This window comes from Oncorhynchus mykiss, unplaced genomic scaffold (assembly GCF_013265735.2).
Source record: "Oncorhynchus mykiss isolate Arlee unplaced genomic scaffold, USDA_OmykA_1.1 un_scaffold_367, whole genome shotgun sequence".
In the NCBI taxonomy this organism is placed as follows: domain Eukaryota; kingdom Metazoa; phylum Chordata; class Actinopteri; order Salmoniformes; family Salmonidae; genus Oncorhynchus; species Oncorhynchus mykiss.
Window position 1 is genome coordinate 75,661 of NW_023493814.1, and position 17,768 is coordinate 93,428.

The following is a 17,768-nucleotide window of genomic DNA, read 5'->3' on the forward strand; positions in this document are numbered from 1 at the left end:
CTTGATTAAGTGTGTTGAGGTGTCGGTTCAAATCCAACCATTGAGGTTGCCCTTGGTGAAGTTATTCTTCAATACCTGAATCTTATTAGTCGCTCTAGGATTGCGCAGAGATTCTATTTTCATGTGGGGCCATGTAAGAGAGGAAATAACAAATGTTGTGTGAAGAGGTTGGTGTTATAATCCACACATGCAGTTCATCGCCTTCACCACTCAGATACCAAGTCCTGTGCTCTCGCTGTGGCAGTCAGCAATTTTACCAGTGTTTGTGAAAGTCAAAATCTTCCAGTGCCAAAATAAAGCACTGAATTTTAATTGTTACACGATGAGATTCTAACCCATGCATGTAGAGCACAATGTATAAGCAGTCCATCGCCTTAACCACTCATCCACCTCATCCTGTTATTTAAATGTGGCAAATGACCTTAAAAAACTGTAGTTGCTGTAATGTAAACCCTAGATTGAAATCAATGAAAGTTAGGCAGAGCAATGGCAAGGCCATGTGTCGATCCCAACGAGACATTTAACAAATGTTTTGTCAGGCCGAGTGGTCTCAAGTGCTTGATTAAGTGTGTTGAGGTGTCGGTTCAAATCCAACCATTGAGGTTGCCCTTGGTGAAGCTATTCTTCAATACCTGAATCTTATTAGTCGCTCTAGGATTGTGCAGGGACTCTACATTCATGTGGGGCATGTAAGAGAGGAAATAACAAATGTTTTGTGAAGAGGTTGGTGTTATAATCCACACATGCAGTTCATCGCCTTCACCACTCAGATACCAAGTCCTGTGCTATCGCTGTGGCAGTCAGCAATTTTACCAGTGTTTGTGAAAGTCAAAATCTTCCAGTGCCAAAATAAAGCACCAAATTTTAATTGTTACACGATGAGGATGGGATTCGAACCCATGCATGCAGAGCACAATGGATTAGCAGTCCATCGCCTTAACCACTCGGCCACCTCATCCTGTTTTTTGGGAGTTGCAAATGACCTTAAAAGACTGTAGTTGCTGTATGTAAACCCTAGATTGAAATCAATGAAAGTTATGCAGAGCAATGGCAAGGACATGTGTCGATCCCATCGAGACATTTTACAAATGTTTTGTCAGGCCGAGTGGTCTCAAGTGCTTGATTAAGTGTTTTGAGCTGTCGGTTCAAATCCCACCATTGAGGTTGCCCTTGGTGAAGCTATTCTTCAATACCTGAATCGTATTAGACGCACTAGGATTGCGACGGGATTCTATATTCATGTGGGGCCATGTAAGAGAGGAAATAAAAAATGTTTTGTGAAGAGGTTGGTGTTATAATCCACACATGCAGTTCATCGCCTTCACCACTCAGATACCAAGTCCTGTGCTCTCGCTGTGGCAGTCAGCAATTTTACCAGTGTTTGTGAAAGTCAAAATCTTCCAGTGCCAAAATAAAGCACCGAATTTTAATTGTTACACGATGAGATTCTAACCCATGCATGTAGAGCACAATGGATAAGCAGTCCATCGCCTTAACCACTCATCCACCTCATCCTGTTATTTAAATGTGGCAAATGACCTTAAAAAACTGTAGTTGCTGTAATGTAAACCCTAGATTGAAATCAATGAAAGTTAGGCAGAGCAATGGCAAGGCCATGTGTCGATCCCAACGAGACATTTAACAAATGTTTTGTCAGGCCGAGTGGTCTCCAGTGCTTGATTAAGTGTGTTGAGGTGTCGGTTCAAATCCCACTATTGAGGTTGCCCTTGGTGAAGTTATTCTTCAATACCTGAATCTTATTAGTCGCTCTAGGATTGCACAGGGATTCTATTTTCATGTGGGGCCATGTAAGAGAGGAAATAACAGATGTTGTGTGAAGAGGTTGGTGTTATAATCCACACATGCAGTTCATCGCCTTCACCACTCAGATACCAAGTCCTGTGCTCTCACTGTGGCAGTCAGCAATTTTACCAGTGTTTGTGAAAGTCAAAATCTTCCAGTGCCAAAACAAATCACAGAATTTTAATTGTTACACGATGGGGATGGGATTCGAACCCATGCATGCAGAGCACAATGGATTAGCAGTCCATCGCCTTAACCACTCGGCCACCCCATCCTGTATTTTAGAAGTGGAAAATGACCTTAAAAAACTGTAGTTGCTCTCTGTAAACCCTAGATTGAAATCAATGAAAGTTAGGCAGAGCAATGGCAAGGCCATGTGTCGATCCCATCGAGACATTTAACAAATGTTTTGTCAGGCCGAGTGGTCTCAAGTGCTTGAGGTGTCGGTTCAAATCCAACCATTGAGGTTGCCCTTGGTGAAGCTATTCTTCAATACCTGAATCGTATTAGTCGCACTAGGATTGTGCAGGGACTCTACATTCATGTGGGGCCATGTAAGAGAGGAAATAACAAATGTTTTTTGAAGAGGTTGGTGTTATAATCCACACATGCAGTTCATCGCCTTCACCACTCAGATACCAAGTCCTGTGCTCTCGCTGTGGCAGTCAGCAATTTTACCAGTGTTTGTGAAAGTCAAAATCTTCCAGTGCCAAAATAAAGCACCGAATTTTAATTGTTACACGATGAGATTCTAACCCATGCATATAGAGCACAATGGATAAGCAGGCCATCGCCTTAACCACTCGGCCACCCCATCCTGTATTTTAGAAGTGGAAAATGACCTTAAAAAACTGTAGTTGCTCTCTGTAAACCCTAGATTGAAATCAATGAAAGTTAGGCAGAGCAATGGCAAGGCCATGTGTCGATCCCATCGAGACATTTAACAAATGTTTTGTCAGGCCCAGTGGTCTCAAGTGCTTGATTAAGTGTGTTGAGGTGTCGGTTCAAATCCAACCATTGAGGTTGCCCTTGGTGAAGCTATTCTTCAATACCTGAATCGTATTAGTCGCACTAGGATTGTGCAGGGACTCTACATTCATGTGGGGCCATGTAAGAGAGGAAATAACAAATGTTTTGTGAAGAGGTTGGTGTTATAATCCACACATGCAGTTCATCGCCTTCACCACTCAGATACCAAGTCCTGTGCTCTCGCTGTGGCAGTCAGCAATTTTACCAGTGTTTGTGAAAGTCAAAATCTTCCAGTGCCAAAATAAAGCACCGAATTTTAATTGTTACACGATGAGGATGGGATTCGAACCCATGCATGCAGAGCACAATGGATTAGCAGTCCATCGCCTTAACCACTCGGCCACCTCATCCTGTTTTTTGGGAGTTGCAAATGACCTTAAAAGACTGTAGTTGCTGTATGTAAACCCTAGATTGAAATCAATGAAAGTTATGCAGAGCAATGGCAAGGACATGTGTCGATCCCATCGAGACATTTAACAAATGTTTTGTCAGGCCGAGTGGTCTCAAGTGCTTGATTAAGTGTTTTGAGCTGTCGGTTCAAATCCCACCATTGAGGTTGCCCTTGGTGAAGCTATTCTTCAATACCTGAATCGTATTAGACGCACTAGGATTGCGACGGGATTCTATATTCATGTGGGGCCATGTAAGAGAGGAAATAAAAAATGTTTGTGAAGAGGTTGGTGTTATAATCCACACATGCAGTTCATCGCCTTCACCACTCAGATACCAAGTCATGTGCTCTCGCTGTGGCAGTCAGCAATTTTACCAGTGTTTGTGAAAGTCAAAATCTTCCAGTGCCAAAATAAAGCACCGAATTTTAATTGTTACACGATGAGATTCTAACCCATGCATGTAGAGCACAATGGATAAGCAGTCCATCGCCTTAACCACTCATCCACCTCATCCTGTTATTTAAATGTGGCAAATGACCTTAAAAAACTGTAGTTGCTGTAATGTAAACCCTAGATTGAAATCAATGAAAGTTAGGCAGAGCAATGGCAAGGCCATGTGTCGATCCCAACGAGACATTTAACAAATGTTTTGTCAGGCCGAGTGGTCTCCAGTGCTTGATTAAGTGTGTTGAGGTGTCGGTTCAAATCCCACTATTGAGGTTGCCCTTGGTGAAGTTATTCTTCAATACCTGAATCTTATTAGTCGCTCTAGGATTGCACAGGGATTCTATTTTCATGTGGGGCCATGTAAGAGAGGAAATAACAGATTTTGTGTGAAGAGGTTGGTGTTATAATCCACACATGCAGTTCATCGCCTTCACCACTCAGATACCAAGTCCTGTGCTCTCACTGTGGCAGTCAGCAATTTTACCAGTGTTTGTGAAAGTCAAAATCTTCCAGTGCCAAAATAAAGCACAGAATTTTAATTGTTACACGATGAGATTCTAACCCATGCATGTAGAGCACAATGGATAAGCAGTCCATCGCCTTAACCACTTATCCACCTCATCCTGTTATTTACATGTGGCAAATGACCTTAAAAACCTGTAGTTGCTATATGTAAACCCTAGATTGAAATCAATGAAAGTTAGGCAGAGCAATGGCAGGGCCATGTGTCGATCCCAACGAGACATTTAACAAATGTTTTGTCAGGCCGAGTGGTCTCAAGTGCTTGATTAAGTGTGTTGAGGTGTCGGTTCAAATCCAACCATTGAGGTTGCCCTTGGTGAAGCTATTCTTCAATACCTGAATCTTATTAGTCGCACTAGAATTGCGCAGGGATTCTATATTCATGTGGGGCCATGTAAGAGATGAAATAACAAATGTTTTGTGAAGAGGTTGGCATTATAATCCACACATGCAGTTCATCGCCTTCACCACTCAGATACCAAGTCCTGTGCTCTCGCTGTGGCAGTCAGCAATTTTACCAGTGTTTGTGAAAGTCAAAATCTTCCAGTGCCAAAATAAAGCACATCATTTTAATTGTTACACGATGAGGATGGGATTCGAACCCATGCATGCAGAGCACAATGGATTAGCAGTCCATCGCCTTAACCACTCGGCCACCCCATCCTGTATTTTAGAAGTGGAAAATGACCTTAAAAAACTGTAGTTGCTGTATGTAAACCCTAGATTGAAATCAATGAAAGTTATGCAGAGCAATGGCAAGGCCATGTGTCGATCCCATCGAGACATTTAACAAATGTTTTGTCAGGCCGAGTGGTCTCAAGTGCTTGATTAAGTGTTTTGAGCTGTCGGTTCAAATCCCACCATTGAGGTTGCCCTTGGTGAAGCTATTCTTCAATACCTGAATCTTATTAGTCGCACTAGAATTGCGCAGGGATTCTATATTCATGTGGGGCCATGTAAGAGATGAAATAACAAATGTTTTGTGAAGAGGTTGGCGTTATAATCCACACATGCAGTTCATCGCCTTCACCACTCAGATACCAAGTCCTGTGCTCTCGCTGTGGCAGTCAGCAATTTTACCAGTGTTTGTGAAAGTCAAAATCTTCCAGTGCCAAAATAAAGCAGATCATTTTAATTGTTACACGATGAGGATGGGATTCGAACCCATGCATGCAGAGCACAATGGATTAGCAGTCCATCGCCTTAACCACTCGGCCACCTCATCCTGTTTTTTGGAAGTTGCAAATGACCTTAAAAGACTGTAGTTGCTGTATGTAAACCCTAGATTGAAATCAATGAAAGTTATGCAGAGCAATGGCAAGGTCATGTGTCGATCCCATCGAGACATTTAACAAATGTTTTGTCAGGCCGAGTGGACTCCAGTGCTTGATTAAGTGTGTTGAGGTGTCGGTTCAAATCCCACTATTGAGGTTGCCCTTGGTGAAGTTATTCTTCAATACCTGAATCTTATTAGTCGCTCTAGGATTGCGCAGGGATTCTATTTTCATGTGGGGCCATGTAAGAGAGGAAATAACAACTGTTGTGTGAAGAGGTTGGTGTTATAATCCACACATGCAGTTCATCGCCTTCACCACTCAGATACCAAGTCCTGTGCTCTCGCTGTGGCAGTCAGCAATTTTACCAGTGTTTGTGAAAGTCAAAATCTTCCAGTGCCAAAACAAATCACCGAATTTTAATTGTTACACGATGGGGATGGGATTCAAACCCATGCATGTAGAGCACAATGGATTAGTAGTCCATCGCCTTAACCACTCGGCCACCCCATCCTGTATTTTAGAAGTGGAAAATGACCTTAAAAAACTGTAGTTGCTCTCTGTAAACCCTAGATTGAAATCAATGAAAGTTAGGCAGAGCAATGGCAAGGCCATGTGTCGATCCCATCGAGACATTTAACAAATGTTTTGTCAGGCCGAGTGGTCTCAAGTGCTTGATTAAGTGTGTTGAGGTGTCAGTTCAAATCCAACCATTGAGGTTGCCCTTGGTGAAGCTATTCTTCAATACCTGAATCATATTAGTCGCACTAGGATTGTGCAGGGACTCTACATTCATGTGGGGCCATGTAAGAGAGGAAATAACAAATGTTTTTTGAAGAGGTTGGTGTTATAATCCACACATGCAGTTCATCGCCTTCACCACTCAGATACCAAGTCCTGTGCTCTCGCTGTGGCAGTCAGCAATTTTACCAGTGTTTGTGAAAGTCAAAATCTTCCAGTGCCAAAATAAAGCACCGAATTTTAATTGTTACACGATGAGATTCTAACCCATGCATGTAGAGCACAATGGATAAGCAGTCCATCGCCTTAACCACTCGCCCACCCCATCCTGTATTTTAGAAGTGGAAAATGACCTTAAAAAACTGTAGTTGCTCTCTGTAAACCCTAGATTGAAATCAATGAAAGTTAGGCAGAGCAATGGCAAGGCCATGTGTCGATCCCATCGAGACATTTAACAAATGTTTTGTCAGGCCGAGTGGTCTCAAGTGCTTGATTAAGTGTGTTGAGGTGTCGGTTCAAATCCAACCATTGAGGTTGCCCTTGGTGAAGCTATTCTTCAATACCTGAATCGTATTAGTCGCACTAGGATTGTGCAGGGACTCTACATTCATGTGGGGCCATGTAAGAGAGGAAATAACAAATGTTTTGTGAAGAGGTTGGTGTTATAATGCACACATGCAGTTCATCGCCTTCACCACTCAGATACCAAGTCCTGTGCTCTCGCTGTGGCAGTCAGCAATTTTACCAGTGTTTGTGAAAGTCAAAATCTTCCAGTGCCAAAATAAAGCAGATCATTTTAATTGTTACACGATGAGGATGGGATTCGAACCCATGCATGCAGAGCACAATGGATTAGCAGTCCATCGCCTTAACCACTCGGCCACCTCATCCTGTTTTTTGGAAGTTGCAAATGACCTTAAAAGACCGTAGTTGCTGTATGTAAACCCTAGATTGAAATCAATGAAAGTTATGCAGAGCAATGGCAAGGTCATGTGTCGATCCCATCGAGACATTTAACAAATGTTTTGTCAGGCCGAGTGGACTCCAGTGCTTGATTAAGTGTGTTGAGGTGTCGGTTCAAATCCAACCATTGAGGTTGCCCTTGGTGAAGCTATTCTTCAATACCTGAATCGTATTAGTCGCACTAGGATTGTGCAGGGACTCTACATTCATGTGGGGCCATGTAAGAGAGGAAATAACAAATGTTTTTTGAAGAGGTTGGTGTTATAATCCACACATGCAGTTCATCGCCTTCACCACTCAGATACCAAGTCCTGTGCTCTCGCTGTGGCAGTCAGCAATTTTACCAGTGTTTGTGAAAGTCAAAATCTTCCAGTGCCAAAATAAAGCAGATCATTTTAATTGTTACACGATGAGGATGGGATTCGAACCCACGCATGCAGAGCACAATGGATTAGCAGTCCATCGCCTTAACCACTCGGCCACCTCATCCTGTTAATTGGAATTTGCAAATGACCTTAAAAGACCGTAGTTGCTGTATGTAAACCCTAGATTGAAATCAATGAAAGTTATGCAGAGCAATGGCAAGGTCATGTGTCGATCCCATCGAGACATTTAACAAATGTTTTGTCAGGCCGAGTGGACTCCAGTGCTTGATTAAGTGTGTTGAGGTGTCGGTTCAAATCCCACTATTGAGGTTGCCCTTGGTGAAGTTATTCTTCAATACCTGAATCTTATTAGTCGCTCTAGGATTGCGCAGGGATTCTATTTTCATGTGGGGCCATGTAAGAGAGGAAATAACAAATGTTGTGTGAAGAGGTTGGTGTTATAATCCACACATGCAGTTCATCGCCTTCACCACTCAGATACCAAGTCCTGTGCTCTCGCTGTGGCAGTCAGCAATTTTACCAGTGTTTGTGAAAGTCAAAATCTTCCAGTGCCAAAATAAAGCACCGAATTTTAATTGTTACACGATGAGATTCTAACCCATGCATGTAGAGCACAATGGATAAGCAGTCCATCGCCTTAACCACTCGGCCACCCCATCCTGTATTTTAGAAGTGGAAAATGACCTTAAAAAACTGTAGTTGCTCTCTGTAAACCCTAGATTGAAATCAATGAAAGTTAGGCAGAGCAATGGCAAGGCCATGTGTCGATCCCATCGAGACATTTAACAAATGTTTTGTCAGGCCGAGTGGTCTCAAGTGCTTGATTAAGTGTGTTGAGGTGTCGGTTCAAATCCAACCATTGAGGTTGCCCTTGGTGAAGCTATTCTTCAATACCTGAATCGTATTAGTCACACTAGGATTGTGCAGGGACTCTACATTCATGTGGGGCCATGTAAGAGAGGAAATAACAAATGTTTTGTGAAGAGGTTGGTGTTATAATGCACACATGCAGTTCATCGCCTTCACCACTCAGATACCAAGTCCTGTGCTCTCAATGTGGCAGTCAGCAATTTTACCAGTGTTTGTGAAAGTCAAAATCTTCCAGTGCCAAAACAAATCACCGAATTTTAATTGTTACACGATGGGGATGGGATTCTAACCCATGCATGCAGAGCACAATGGATTAGCAGTCCATCGCCTTAACCACTCGGCCACCTCATCCTGTATTTTAGAAGTGGAAAATGACCTTAAAAAACTGTAGTTGCTCTCTGTAAAACCTAGATTGATATCAATGAAAGTTAGGCAGAGCAATGGCAAGGCCATGTGTCGATCCCATCGAGACATTTAACAAATGTTTTGTCAGGCCGAGTGGTCTCAAGTGCTTGATTAAGTGTGTTGAGGTGTCAGTTCAAATCCAACCATTGAGGTTGCCCTTGGTGAAGCTATTCTTCAATACCTGAATCGTATTAGTCGCACTAGGATTGTGCAGGGACTCTACATTCATGTGGGGCCATGTAAGAGATGAAATAACAAATGTTTTTTGAAGAGGTTGGTGTTATAATCCACACATGCAGTTCATCGCCTTCACCACTCAGATACCAAGTCCTGTGCTCTCGCTGTGGCAGTCAGCAATTTTACCAGTGTTTGTGAAAGTCAAAATCTTCCAGTGCCAAAATAAAGCACCGAATTTTAATTGTTACACGATGAGATTCTAACCCATGCATGTAGAGCACAATGGATAAGCAGTCCATCGCCTTAACCACTCGGCCACCCCATCCTGTATTTTAGAAGTGGAAAATGACCTTAAAAAACTGTAGTTGCTCTCTGTAAACCCTAGATTGAAATCAATGAAAGTTAGGCAGAGCAATGGCAAGGCCATGTGTCGATCCCATCGAGACATTTAACAAATGTTTTGTCAGGCCGAGTGGTCTCAAGTGCTTGATTAAGTGTGTTGAGGTGTCGGTTCAAATCCAACCATTGAGGTTGCCCTTGGTGAAGCTATTCTTCAATACCTGAATCGTATTAGTCGCACTAGGATTGTGCAGGGACTCTACATTCATGTGGGGCCATGTAAGAGAGGAAATAACAAATGTTTTGTGAAGAGGTTGGTGTTATAATGCACACATGCAGTTCATCGCCTTCACCACTCAGATACCAAGTCCTGTGCTCTCACTGTGGCAGTCAGCAATTTTACCAGTGTTTGTGAAAGTCAAAATCTTCCAGTGCCAAAATTAAGCAGATCATTATAATTGTTACACGATGAGGATGGGATTCGAACCCATGCATGCAGAGCACAATGGATTAGCAGTCCATCACCTTAACCACTCGGCCACCTCATCCTGTTTTTTGGAAGTTGCAAATGACCTTAAAAGACCGTAGTTGCTGTGTGTAAACCCTAGATTGAAATCAATGAAAGTTATGCAGAGCAATGGCAAGGTCATGTGTCGATCCCATCGAGACATTTAACAAATGTTTTGTCAGGCCGAGTGGACTCCAGTGCTTGATTAAGTGTGTTGAGGTGTCGGTTCAAATCCAACCATTGAGGTTGCCCTTGGTGAAGCTATTCTTCCATACCTGAATCGTATTAGTCGCACTAGGATTGTGCAGGGACTCTACATTCATGTGGGGCCATGTAAGAGAGGAAATAACAAATGTTTTTTGAAGAGGTTGGTGTTATAATCCACACATGCAGTTCATCGCCTTCACCACTCAGATACCAAGTCCTGTGCTCTCGCTGTGGCAGTCAGCAATTTTACCAGTGTTTGTGAAAGTCAAAATCTTCCAGTGCCAAAATAAAGCAGATCATTTTAATTGTTACACGATGAGGATGGGATTCGAACCCACGCATGCAGAGCACAATGGATTAGCAGTCCATCGCCTTAACCACTCGGCCACCTCATCCTGTTAATTGGAATTTGCAAATGACCTTAAAAGACCGTAGTTGCTGTATGTAAACCCTAGATTGAAATCAATGAAAGTTATGCAGAGCAATGGCAAGGTCATGTGTCGATCCCATCGAGACATTTAACAAATGTTTTGTCAGGCCGAGTGGACTCCAGTGCTTGATTAAGTGTGTTGAGGTGTCGGTTCAAATCCCACTATTGAGGTTGCCCTTGGTGAAGTTATTCTTCAATACCTGAATCTTATTAGTCGCTCTAGGATTGCGCAGGGATTCTATTTTCATGTGGGGCCATGTAAGAGAGGAAATAACAAATGTTGTGTGAAGAGGTTGGTGTTATAATCCACACATGCAGTTCATCGCCTTCACCACTCAGATACCAAGTCCTGTGCTCTCGCTGTGGCAGTCAGCAATTTTACCAGTGTTTGTGAAAGTCAAAATCTTCCAGTGCCAAAATAAAGCACCGAATTTTAATTGTTACACGATGAGATTCTAACCCATGCATGTAGAGCACAATGGATAAGCAGTCCATCGCCTTAACCACTCGGCCACCCCATCCTGTATTTTAGAAGTGGAAAATGACCTTAAAAAACTGTAGTTGCTCTCTGTAAACCCTAGATTGAAATCAATGAAAGTTAGGCAGAGCAATGGCAAGGCCATGTGTCGATCCCATCGAGACATTTAACAAATGTTTTGTCAGGCCGAGTGGTCTCAAGTGCTTGATTAAGTGTGTTGAGGTGTCGGTTCAAATCCAACCATTGAGGTTGCCCTTGGTGAAGCTATTCTTCAATACCTGAATCGTATTAGTCACACTAGGATTGTGCAGGGACTCTACATTCATGTGGGGCCATGTAAGAGAGGAAATAACAAATGTTTTGTGAAGAGGTTGGTGTTATAATGCACACATGCAGTTCATCGCCTTCACCACTCAGATACCAAGTCCTGTGCTCTCAATGTGGCAGTCAGCAATTTTACCAGTGTTTGTGAAAGTCAAAATCTTCCAGTGCCAAAACAAATCACCGAATTTTAATTGTTACACGATGGGGATGGGATTCTAACCCATGCATGCAGAGCACAATGGATTAGCAGTCCATCGCCTTAACCACTCGGCCACCTCATCCTGTATTTTAGAAGTGGAAAATGACCTTAAAAAACTGTAGTTGCTCTCTGTAAAACCTAGATTGATATCAATGAAAGTTAGGCAGAGCAATGGCAAGGCCATGTGTCGATCCCATCGAGACATTTAACAAATGTTTTGTCAGGCCGAGTGGTCTCAAGTGCTTGATTAAGTGTGTTGAGGTGTCAGTTCAAATCCAACCATTGAGGTTGCCCTTGGTGAAGCTATTCTTCAATACCTGAATCGTATTAGTCGCACTAGGATTGTGCAGGGACTCTACATTCATGTGGGGCCATGTAAGAGATGAAATAACAAATGTTTTTTGAAGAGGTTGGTGTTATAATCCACACATGCAGTTCATCGCCTTCACCACTCAGATACCAAGTCCTGTGCTCTCGCTGTGGCAGTCAGCAATTTTACCAGTGTTTGTGAAAGTCAAAATCTTCCAGTGCCAAAATAAAGCACCGAATTTTAATTGTTACACGATGAGATTCTAACCCATGCATGTAGAGCACAATGGATAAGCAGTCCATCGCCTTAACCACTCGGCCACCCCATCCTGTATTTTAGAAGTGGAAAATGACCTTAAAAAACTGTAGTTGCTCTCTGTAAACCCTAGATTGAAATCAATGAAAGTTAGGCAGAGCAATGGCAAGGCCATGTGTCGATCCCATCGAGACATTTAACAAATGTTTTGTCAGGCCGAGTGGTCTCAAGTGCTTGATTAAGTGTGTTGAGGTGTCGGTTCAAATCCAACCATTGAGGTTGCCCTTGGTGAAGCTATTCTTCAATACCTGAATCGTATTAGTCGCACTAGGATTGTGCAGGGACTCTACATTCATGTGGGGCCATGTAAGAGAGGAAATAACAAATGTTTTGTGAAGAGGTTGGTGTTATAATGCACACATGCAGTTCATCGCCTTCACCACTCAGATACCAAGTCCTGTGCTCTCACTGTGGCAGTCAGCAATTTTACCAGTGTTTGTGAAAGTCAAAATCTTCCAGTGCCAAAATTAAGCAGATCATTATAATTGTTACACGATGAGGATGGGATTCGAACCCATGCATGCAGAGCACAATGGATTAGCAGTCCATCACCTTAACCACTCGGCCACCTCATCCTGTTTTTTGGAAGTTGCAAATGACCTTAAAAGACCGTAGTTGCTGTGTGTAAACCCTAGATTGAAATCAATGAAAGTTATGCAGAGCAATGGCAAGGTCATGTGTCGATCCCATCGAGACATTTAACAAATGTTTTGTCAGGCCGAGTGGACTCCAGTGCTTGATTAAGTGTGTTGAGGTGTCGGTTCAAATCCAACCATTGAGGTTGCCCTTGGTGAAGCTATTCTTCAATACCTGAATCGTATTAGTCGCACTAGGATTGTGCAGGGACTCTACATTCATGTGGGGCCATGTAAGAGAGGAAATAACAAATGTTTTTTGAAGAGGTTGGTGTTATAATCCACACATGCAGTTCATCGCCTTCACCACTCAGATACCAAGTCCTGTGCCCTCGCTGTGGCAGTCAGCAATTTTACCAGTGTTTGTGAAAGTCAAAATCTTCCAGTGCCAAAATAAAGCACCGAATTTTAATTGTTACACGATGAGATTCTAACCCATGCATGTAGAGCACAATGGATAAGCAGTCCATCGCCTTAACCACTCGGCCACCCCATCCTGTATTTTAGAAGTGGAAAATGACCTTAAAAAACTGTAGTTGCTCTCTGTAAACCCTAGATTGAAATCAATGAAAGTTAGGCAGAGCAATGGCAAGGCCATGTGTCGATCCCATCGAGACATTTAACAAATGTTTTGTCAGGCCGAGTGGTCTCAAGTGCTTGATTAAGTGTGTTGAGGTGTCGGTTCAAATCCAACCATTGAGGTTGCCCTTGGTGAAGCTATTCTTCAATACCTGAATCGTATTAGTCGCACTAGGATTGTGCAGGGACTCTACATTCATGTGGGGCCATGTAAGAGAGGAAATAACAAATGTTTTTTGAAGAGGTTGGTGTTATAATCCACACATGCAGTTCATCGCCTTCACCACTCAGATACCAAGTCCTGTGCTCTCGCTGTGGCAGTCAGCAATTTTACCAGTGTTTGTGAAAGTCAAAATCTTCCAGTGCCAAAATAAAGCAGATCATTTTAATTGTTACACGATGAGGATGGGATTCGAACCCACGCATGCAGAGCACAATGGATTAGCAGTCCATCGCCTTAACCACTCGGCCACCTCATCCTGTTAATTGGAATTTGCAAATGACCTTAAAAGACCGTAGTTGCTGTATGTAAACCCTAGATTGAAATCAATGAAAGTTATGCAGAGCAATGGCAAGGTCATGTGTCGATCCCATCGAGACATTTAACAAATGTTTTGTCAGGCCGAGTGGACTCCAGTGCTTGATTAAGTGTGTTGAGGTGTCGGTTCAAATCCCACTATTGAGGTTGCCCTTGGTGAAGTTATTCTTCAATACCTGAATCTTATTAGTCGCTCGAGGATTGCGCAGGGATTCTATTTTCATGTGGGGCCATGTAAGAGAGGAAATAACAAATGTTGTGTGAAGAGGTTGGTGTTATAATCCACACATGCAGTTCATCGCCTTCACCACTCAGATACCAAGTCCTGTGCTCTCGCTGTGGCAGTCAGCAATTTTACCAGTGTTTGTGAAAGTCAAAATCTTCCAGTGCCAAAATAAAGCACCGAATTTTAATTGTTACACGATGAGATTCTAACCCATGCATGTAGAGCACAATGGATAAGCAGTCCATCGCCTTAACCACTCGGCCACCCCATCCTGTATTTTAGAAGTGGAAAATGACCTTAAAAAACTGTAGTTGCTCTCTGTAAACCCTAGATTGAAATCAATGAAAGTTAGGCAGAGCAATGGCAAGGCCATGTGTCGATCCCATCGAGACATTTAACAAATGTTTTGTCAGGCCGAGTGGTCTCAAGTGCTTGATTAAGTGTGTTGAGGTGTCGGTTCAAATCCAACCATTGAGGTTGCCCTTGGTGAAGCTATTCTTCAATACCTGAATCGTATTAGTCACACTAGGATTGTGCAGGGACTCTACATTCATGTGGGGCCATGTAAGAGAGGAAATAACAAATGTTTTGTGAAGAGGTTGGTGTTATAATGCACACATGCAGTTCATCGCCTTCACCACTCAGATACCAAGTCCTGTGCTCTCACTGTGGCAGTCAGCAATTTTACCAGTGTTTGTGAAAGTCAAAATCTTCCAGTGCCAAAATAAAGCAGATCATTTTAATTGTTACACGATGAGGATGGGATTTGAACCCATGCATGCAGAGCACAATGGATTAGCAGTCCATCGCCTTAACCACTCGGCCACCTCATCCTGTTTTTTGGAAGTTGCAAATGACCTTAAAAGACCGTAGTTGCTGTATGTAAACCCTAGATTGAAATCAATGAAAGTTATGCAGAGCAATGGCAAGGTCATGTGTCGATCCCATCGAGACATTTAACAAATGTTTTGTCAGGCCGAGTGGACTCCAGTGCTTGATTAAGTGTGTTGAGGTGTCGGTTCAAATCCCACTATTGAGGTTGCCCTTGGTGAAGTTATTCTTCAATACCTGAATATTATTAGTCGCTCTAGGATTGCGCAGGGATTCTATTTTCATGTGGGGCCATGTAAGAGAGGAAATAACAAATGTTGTGTGAAGAGGTTGGTGTTATAATCCACACATGCAGTTCATCGCCTTCACCACTCAGATACCAAGTCCTGTGCTCTCGCTGTGGCAGTCAGCAATTTTACCAGTGTTTGTGAAAGTCAAAATCTTCCAGTGCCAAAATAAAGCACCGAATTTTAATTGTTACACGATGAGATTCTAACCCATGCATGTAGAGCACAATGGATAAGCAGTCCATCGCCTTAACCACTCGGCCACCCCATCCTGTATTTTAGAAGTGGAAAATTACCTTAAAAAACTGTAGTTGCTCTCTGTAAACCCTAGATTGAAATCAATGAAAGTTAGGCAGAGCAATGGCAAGGCCATGTGTCGATCCCATCGAGACATTTAACAAATGTTTTGTCAGGCCGAGTGGTCTCAAGTGCTTGATTAAGTGTGTTGAGGTGTCGGTTCAAATCCAACCATTGAGGTTGCCCTTGGTGAAGCTATTCTTCAATACCTGAATCGTATTAGTCGCACTAGGATTGTGCAGGGACTCTACATTCATGTGGGGCCATGTAAGAGAGGAAATAACAAATGTTTTGTGAAGAGGTTGGTGTTATAATGCACACATGCAGTTCATCGCCTTCACCACTCAGATACCAAGTCCTGTGCTCTCACTGTGGCAGTCAGCAATTTTACCAGTGTTTGTGAAAGTCAAAATCTTCCAGTGCCAAAATAAAGCACAGAATTTTAATTGTTACACGATGAGATTCTAACCCATGCATGTAGAGCACAATGGATAAGCAGTCCATCGCCTTAACCACTTATCCACCTCATCCTGTTATTTACATGTGGCAAATGACCTTAAAAACCTGTAGTTGCTATATGTAAACCCTAGATTGAAATCAATGAAAGTTAGGCAGAGCAATGGCAGGGCCATGTGTCGATCCCTACGAGACATTTAACAAATGTTTTGTCAGGCCGAGTGGTCTCAAGTGCTTGATTAAGTGTTTTGAGCTGTCGGTTCAAATCCAACCATTGAGGTTGCCCTTGGTGAAGCTATTCTTCAATACCTGAATCGTATCAGTCGCACTAGGATTGTGCAGGGACTCTATATTCATGTGGGGCCATGTAAGAGAGGAAATAACAAATGTTTTGTGAGATGGTTGGTGTTATAATCCACACATGCAGTTCATCGCCTTCACCACTCAGATACCAAGTCCTGTGCTCTCGCTGTGGCAGTCAGCAATTTTACCAGTGTTTGTGAAAGTCAAAATCTTCCAGTGCCAAAATAAAGCACCGAATTTTAATTGTTACACGATGAGATTCTAACCCATGCATGTAGAGCACAATGGATAAGCAGTCCATCGCCTTAACCACTTATCCACCTCATCCTGTTATTTACATGTGGCAAATGACCTTAAAAACCTGTAGTTGCTATATGTAAACCCTAGATTGAAATCAATGAAAGTTAGGCAGAGCAATGGCAGGGCCATGTGTCGATCCCAACGAGACATTTAACAAATGTTTTGTCAGGCCGAGTGGTCTCAAGTGCTTGATTAAGTGTTTTGAGCTGTCGGTTCAAATCCAACCATTGAGGTTGCCCTTGGTGAAGCTATTCTTCAATACCTGAATCGTATCAGTCGCACTAGGATTGTGCAGGGACTCTATATTCATGTGGGGCCATGTAAGAGAGGAAATAACAAATGTTTTGTGTGAGATGGTTGGTGTTATAATCCACACATGCAGTTCATCGCCTTCACCACTCAGATACCAAGTCCTGTGCTCTCGCTGTGGCAGTCAGCAATTTTACCAGTGTTTGTGAAAGTCAAAATCTTCCAGTGCCAAAATAAAGCACCGAATTTTAATTGTTACACGATGAGGAAGGGATTCAAACCCATGCATGCAGAGCACAATGGATTAGCAGTCCATCGCCTTAACCACTCGGCCACCTCATCCTGTGTTTTGGAATTTGCAAATGACCTTAAAAGACTGTAGTTGCTGTATGTAAACGCTAGATTGAAATCAATGAAAGTTAGGCAGAGCAATGGCAAGGCCATGTGTCGATCCCATCGAGACATTTAACAAATGATTTGTCAGGCCGAGTGGTCTCAAGTGCTTGATTAAGTGTGTTGAGGTGTCGGTTCAAATCCAACCATTGAGGTTGCCCTTGGTGAAGCTATTCTTCAATACCTGAATCGTATTAGTCACACTAGGATTGTGCAGGGACTCTACATTCATGTGGGGCCATGTAAGAGAGGAAATAACAAATGTTTTGTGAAGAGGTTGGTGTTATAATGCACACATGCAGTTCATCGCCTTCACCACTCAGATACCAAGTCCTGTGCTCTCACTGTGGCAGTCAGCAATTTTACCAGTGTTTGTGAAAGTCAAAATCTTCCAGTGCCAAAATAAAGCAGATCATTTTAATTGTTACACGATGAGGATGGGATTCGAACCCATGCATGCAGAGCACAATGGATTAGCAGTCCATCGCCTTAACCACTCGGCCACCTCATCCTGTTTTTTGGAAGTTGCAAATGACCTTAAAAGACCGTAGTTGC

General features: G+C 42.7%; 17 non-coding genes across 17 annotated transcripts; all 17 read right to left on the bottom strand.

Annotated features, from left to right (window-relative positions):
- Positions 1-876: 876 nt before the first annotated feature.
- trnas-gcu lies at positions 877-958 on the bottom strand. The gene has a single exon. It is a non-coding gene; the product is annotated as a tRNA-Ser (tRNA).
- A 1,037-nt stretch (positions 959-1,995) lies between these two features.
- trnas-gcu lies at positions 1,996-2,077 on the bottom strand. Its single transcript has one exon. It is a non-coding gene; the product is annotated as a tRNA-Ser (tRNA).
- Positions 2,078-3,100: 1,023 nt separating this feature from the next.
- Positions 3,101-3,182, bottom strand: trnas-gcu. Its single transcript has one exon. It is a non-coding gene; the product is annotated as a tRNA-Ser (tRNA).
- Positions 3,183-4,774: 1,592 nt separating this feature from the next.
- trnas-gcu lies at positions 4,775-4,856 on the bottom strand. The gene has a single exon. It is a non-coding gene; the product is annotated as a tRNA-Ser (tRNA).
- Positions 4,857-5,336: 480 nt separating this feature from the next.
- On the bottom strand, positions 5,337-5,418 carry trnas-gcu. Its single transcript has one exon. It is a non-coding gene; the product is annotated as a tRNA-Ser (tRNA).
- Positions 5,419-5,898: 480 nt separating this feature from the next.
- On the bottom strand, positions 5,899-5,980 carry trnas-acu. The gene has a single exon. It is a non-coding gene; the product is annotated as a tRNA-Ser (tRNA).
- Positions 5,981-7,016: 1,036 nt separating this feature from the next.
- On the bottom strand, positions 7,017-7,098 carry trnas-gcu. The gene has a single exon. It is a non-coding gene; the product is annotated as a tRNA-Ser (tRNA).
- Positions 7,099-7,578: 480 nt separating this feature from the next.
- trnas-gcu lies at positions 7,579-7,660 on the bottom strand. The gene has a single exon. It is a non-coding gene; the product is annotated as a tRNA-Ser (tRNA).
- A 1,036-nt stretch (positions 7,661-8,696) lies between these two features.
- On the bottom strand, positions 8,697-8,778 carry trnas-gcu. The gene has a single exon. It is a non-coding gene; the product is annotated as a tRNA-Ser (tRNA).
- Positions 8,779-9,814: 1,036 nt separating this feature from the next.
- Positions 9,815-9,896, bottom strand: trnas-gcu. The gene has a single exon. It is a non-coding gene; the product is annotated as a tRNA-Ser (tRNA).
- Positions 9,897-10,376: 480 nt separating this feature from the next.
- trnas-gcu lies at positions 10,377-10,458 on the bottom strand. Its single transcript has one exon. It is a non-coding gene; the product is annotated as a tRNA-Ser (tRNA).
- A 1,036-nt stretch (positions 10,459-11,494) lies between these two features.
- trnas-gcu lies at positions 11,495-11,576 on the bottom strand. The gene has a single exon. It is a non-coding gene; the product is annotated as a tRNA-Ser (tRNA).
- A 1,036-nt stretch (positions 11,577-12,612) lies between these two features.
- Positions 12,613-12,694, bottom strand: trnas-gcu. Its single transcript has one exon. It is a non-coding gene; the product is annotated as a tRNA-Ser (tRNA).
- Positions 12,695-13,730: 1,036 nt separating this feature from the next.
- trnas-gcu lies at positions 13,731-13,812 on the bottom strand. The gene has a single exon. It is a non-coding gene; the product is annotated as a tRNA-Ser (tRNA).
- Positions 13,813-14,848: 1,036 nt separating this feature from the next.
- Positions 14,849-14,930, bottom strand: trnas-gcu. The gene has a single exon. It is a non-coding gene; the product is annotated as a tRNA-Ser (tRNA).
- A 2,150-nt stretch (positions 14,931-17,080) lies between these two features.
- On the bottom strand, positions 17,081-17,162 carry trnas-gcu. The gene has a single exon. It is a non-coding gene; the product is annotated as a tRNA-Ser (tRNA).
- Positions 17,163-17,642: 480 nt separating this feature from the next.
- trnas-gcu lies at positions 17,643-17,724 on the bottom strand. The gene has a single exon. It is a non-coding gene; the product is annotated as a tRNA-Ser (tRNA).
- Positions 17,725-17,768: the final 44 nt, after the last annotated feature.